The sequence below is a fragment of the Galleria mellonella genome, unplaced genomic scaffold, assembly GCF_026898425.1.
Source record: "Galleria mellonella isolate WM207_F2 unplaced genomic scaffold, CSIRO_AGI_GalMel_v1 utg55, whole genome shotgun sequence".
NCBI lineage: Eukaryota > Metazoa > Arthropoda > Insecta > Lepidoptera > Pyralidae > Galleria > Galleria mellonella.
Genome location: NW_026442115.1, coordinates 3,876,511 through 3,881,487, shown reverse-complemented (window position 1 = coordinate 3,881,487; position 4,977 = coordinate 3,876,511).

The following is a 4,977-nucleotide window of genomic DNA, read 5'->3' as shown; positions in this document are numbered from 1 at the left end:
TTGTTAAAATTTCTAGCACCTTTTTAGATCCTTTAGCGAAGAAAAATAAAAAAAATTTTTTTTTTGTTTGCAATATGGGTGGGTTAACAATATCCATTCAATACTGATAATTTAATATCAAACACGAAATAGTTCTAAATGTTTGTCTCAATTCTTAAACCTGCCCATAACTGGTATTGAGAGACTGAGGCATACCACAAATATTTTTTGTATATTTAAGATTGTTCCACAAAAAATACTTAACAATTGCTTTATAACATTTTGATATAGAACCCTGGAATATGGTGAGCTGAAATGATATTAACTGACCACATAGTACGACGAATTGACTATCCATTAGAAAAAAAATTTTCTATATGTGATTTTATTATTAAAATTTATTTATTTTAGGTAAACTTATATTTAAAAAAGATAATAGGAATGCCGCCGTCAGTTGATGTAAAATCAGTTATTTTGATTTAAAAAGTAATCTACTCAGCCGATTTTGATAAAATTTCTATAGGATTAATCTGTAAGTAGATTCTTTCAGATAAGGAAAGAATTTTCTAAATCGGATTATGACTGACGGAGTTATGAAGAAGCAAATATGAAAAAAATAATTTAGAATTGCGAACTTCCGTCTTTTTTAAAGTTTTTTTTTTTAATATTTTGATAAGGAACCATAAAAATAAAATTATTGTCATATATATTTAATAAACATATAGCTTAAGAATGGTTTAATCTCTTGGCTAATTTATTATGAACCTAATATATATGTTAGTGAACTTAAGAAAAACAAATTGAAATTTAAACAAGACTTCTGTCGTGTCAACTGAACCGGTGTTGGAAATAACAGAGATATTACTTTGTTAGCCTACAGTACTCTTATCACTACAAAACATGCATAATGTGTATCTGAAACAAAAGAATCCGTCTGCAATAATATAAAGGTGACACGGTACAAATTAAAAACAAAGGGATTAATGATCTAAGTCTAGACAATAAAAACTGCCGAGGAAGTGCGTCGGCAAGGCGGTAAAATGGAAGTCCTGTTGGTTCACTGTAGCGTAAAAACGTAGCGAGACTGGCCGGATGCCTGCTAAAACAACTAACTTGTACCTCATCCTGTCCTAGGCAGTCTCCACCACCCCCGCCTGCCTCTATTGCAGCGTTCATCGTTCTTACTCAATAAAGTATTTAGGTACCTACTGAGTTTATTTTCCAAATGTTCCATTGTTTAATATATTTTATTATTATTATATATTACATTTGATTATTAAATATTACATAATAATATTCAAATTAAGAATAAACAAAATCTGTTTCATATTTTGCTCAGATTATTGCCCAGTAATGGAACTGTTAGACTCCATTACTAACAATCCCCTTCCTACAGATGCAATTATGTTCGGATCTTCAACGCTACACTAAGTTTTAACAACTTAAAATACTTTTATAAGCTATAATATGGATTTAAAGTGAAATCGAAATCATTAGTATCCTTAAAAGAGGTATAATAGTGAGTAAAAATTTTTAGCCCCCAATACTAGCTTAACAGTTGGTCGCGCTGTGTTAATACAAGAAAATAATGCTAAACGAAACTGTCGATAGATAGGCATTTTTCATCGTATGCATTTTGGACCAGCTACCTTGTACAAGATTTAAGCTAAAAAAATCGAGAGAAATATTTTTGATCCGTTATAGAATAAGACACCTCTTTGTTTTGTGTGGGTGTCATAGGAGGCGATTAAGGGAACCTTATGAACGAGGGACACTCTTTAAACATAACCAAAGTCTAACTGCGGTTGTCAACACATTTGCCAAGCGTGGCAACTACTTGGAGGTGGCCTATGTTCAGCATTAGACAGATAAAGGCTGATATGATGATGATGATACACAAGAAAGAAAAAACATTGCCTCGGTTTACCTCATGAATGCCGTAACGATAATGTTGTATCGACATCTTCATTTATCAGTGTAGAAGCTAAGAGAATTGTAGACATAATAAGATGTACAGAATAAGAATAAAATATTATATTTATCATAAAAGTTTCATCTCATCACAAATATTTTGGTTCTACTAAATTTTCTAATGAGAAAGTATGCCGTGGATACGATACCATATTTAGAAAGATGTGCAGACAAAGACTTCAAACTTACAACTTTCACTCGTTAGTCAGAAAGTAATAAATGACATTTCATTATTATTATTTCCGAATAGCAAAATATGTTTAAGTGGTAAATGAATAGGCAGTCTATTTAAATAATATGAACTAACTTAGGAATATATCCCGCCAAAGAGACGGTATCTATTAACTTGAAATTTTGAAATATGAAATAAATACCTTAACTTATTGTACTTAGAAAAAATAAATTAAATAAATAACTGCGAATTACGTACTGTTTTAATCGTCTTTAAAAACAGGTATTTAATTCGACAATACCTATTTTTCCTTTTGTCTTAAACAATATTTTTTTAACCGACTTCGAAAAGAAGGAAGTTCTTAATTCGATTGTATTTTTTTGTATGGTTGTTACCTAATGACTCCATCAGTCGTAAACCGATTTGGAAAATTCTTTTTTATCTGGAAAGATATATTTACAAATATGGTACTAGAAAAGTTTCATCAAAATCGGTTCAGTAGTGTATTTTAATTGTGAATTCGTTTAAAAACGAGAAAGTTCTGAATTCGGTTGTTTTTTATGTTTGCTACCTCATAACAACGTCATTTATAAACCGTATTAGAATATTACTTTTTCATCTGGAGGAATATACTTTATAATTAGTCCTGTAAAAATATTTATCGAAATCGGTTCAGTAGTTTAGTTTTTAGTTTAGAAACCAAAATAACTGGTTAAATAATGATAGAATTCGATATTTGTTTGTGGTGCAAAATCTTAATTGAAGGATTTAATGACGGGTTTTCTTATATTAAAATATAATTTCAATCGAAATTTTAACCAATAGGTTTTGAAATAAATTTGTTCATTTAATTGGAATTTAAGTCGCATAGTGAACTGCGTACGAGTATGTATTATCTTACTATTGTTGTTTTTTGCTGTCGCATTATAATAAGATATAATGAAGTGCATTAGTCAGACAGGTGTCAAGTGGAATGGTCATTGTGCTTTAAAAGTGCCTTGTTCAGTGGTGCAAGCCAACGGTTACCACCTTCAACTGTCCTCTGACACCTTTGCAATGACTCAGCATTATTTACGACAAAAGGGTGATCCGCATGAAAATTTGCTGACGGAATGCTGTTTTTATATTGTTGAAACAAAGTTGCTTTACATCAGTTTGAAAGTGACATTGCAAAGGGCATGTAGAGGGCACACCGTATTGATATAGAGGTTGTTATATTTATTATGTTCAGATATGTTTCTGAAATATAACCTCTTACTTTACGATTTATTTTAATGTATTAGTGTAATATCAGTAATGTATCATATCAGTCGTTATCTCTCCACGGCTAAACATAGGCCTTCCCCATAGACTGCCACAAGCAACGGTCCTGAGCCACCTGCATCCACTGACTCTCTGCAATGCACTTAATTGCACTGCGTTTGCCCGTATGGGTTCACCACTAGTAAATATCATTCTTTTTTTCTATATACCTATACCTTTTTCAAAGGCAATTATTTGAGATTTTTTTTCAAAAAAATTTTCTCCCTCGGTTGTCAGTTCTTTGAACTATGTGACTAGCCCTTTGCAACTAACCCAACTTCTGCTAGCTTATTCTTCGAGCTATGTAGGTGACTTTGGTTCTTTTGTGGATATATTCAATTTGGATGCTGTTACGCAAAGAAACTCAATAACTCGCTGAGTAACTTGATGATTTTGCATACGGGCAACCATGTAGGACCGTATATTATAATGTAAGTACATTGCAAGTTTTACAGTTTATCTGATCTATAATAAAAAAAAAATTATGAATGTATTCATGGTTTTCTACTATCATCTATATCTTTATGCTGCACCTGGACAAAAAATGAGCAATCATCATTCCAAGCCATTATCACCTGTCGCTGGCGCTTTCTATTAATAGACATACAGGGCTTTGACAAGTGATAAGTAACCATTTTTAACTCACACAGATCATGAATTTAAATAAAACTGATCAAGTGTGATTGGTTGTAACTCACACATCAGGGGTCCCTTGCACGAATTAAACTGTAAATAGGTTTCTATTTTATTTAAATAAAAAATAGTTGAATATGTAGGTACGAAATAAAATGATCATACAAACTCAGAATCTCTTATCTTGAGTCATAATTATGGTTAAAAATGGAAAAAGTGTTACCAACATAATGGTAACTTTTTACAATCTTAGTACGAAACTCTAAAAATTATACAATAAAAATAATCTTTAATTATTATTATAAATAAAAAACTGGGTTTGTTTATTTGTAACGCTTTTACGTATAAACCGCTGAATCGGTCACGCGGACGAAACCGCGGATAAAAGGTAGTTTATAATATAATTAAATATGAGTGGAATTTAAAAAATAACCCCGAAATTGAAATCGTAGAGTTGTAGGACGATTTGTAGTTAGTTCAATCGGCGTTATACGTAGCATGACGAATCATGATTGGAAACGAATGGATAAAGATCGCGCCACTATCTCTTCAAAAGAAACACGTTCAATGATAGAAAACAGTGGGATATTAATGATATTCTATATACGTTTAAGATCGTAAAATTGCTAATTTTAATATTCAATTAACATCACTTATCTCTTTTGTTATCTACTCTGTAGGACAAACGAATTCTCAGACATAACAGAGTTATTCATAATTTAGTAAAAACAATAATATTGTGGTAATATAATTTGGTTAAGAGTTGAACAAAATGGTTTTAAAGGCACCTTCATAGTATATTTCCAAATGAATTAAGAGTTTATAGCAGTCACGAAAGTCTTTTGAGAAATTAAATAGAGGTTATGCAAAGTCGACCACTTAAGTAACAGTTACTATGACAATTAAGCTTATAATGTTGT